The sequence below is a fragment of the Myotis brandtii genome, unplaced genomic scaffold (genome assembly GCF_000412655.1).
Source record: "Myotis brandtii unplaced genomic scaffold, ASM41265v1 scaffold178, whole genome shotgun sequence".
NCBI lineage: Eukaryota > Metazoa > Chordata > Mammalia > Chiroptera > Vespertilionidae > Myotis > Myotis brandtii.
In genome coordinates, this window is record NW_005356599.1 from 87,240 (window position 1) to 87,552 (window position 313).

Genomic DNA, 313 nt, shown 5'->3' on the forward strand with positions numbered 1-313 from the left:
CGGCTGCCCCCGGGGGCCGGCGGGCCACACAGGGTCTCAGGTCCCAGGCGGTGGGTCCTGATACCGGGTTCTTTTGTGGGGGGGTTAGGGGTGAGTGTTGTTTGAGAACAGGGACTCGGGGGCGTGTCTGCCTGCGTTCAAACCCCAGCCCCGCCACTGCCTAGCAGCGTGGACAAGTTGCCCAAACTCTGCCTCGGTTTCCTTGTTTTTAAAAGGGAAATAATAGAGCACCTACTTTCCGGGGTGGTTGCAAGGATTAAATTGGTTCATTCATGTTAAGTGCCTGGAGTCGTGCCAGTACAAGTCTATGTAT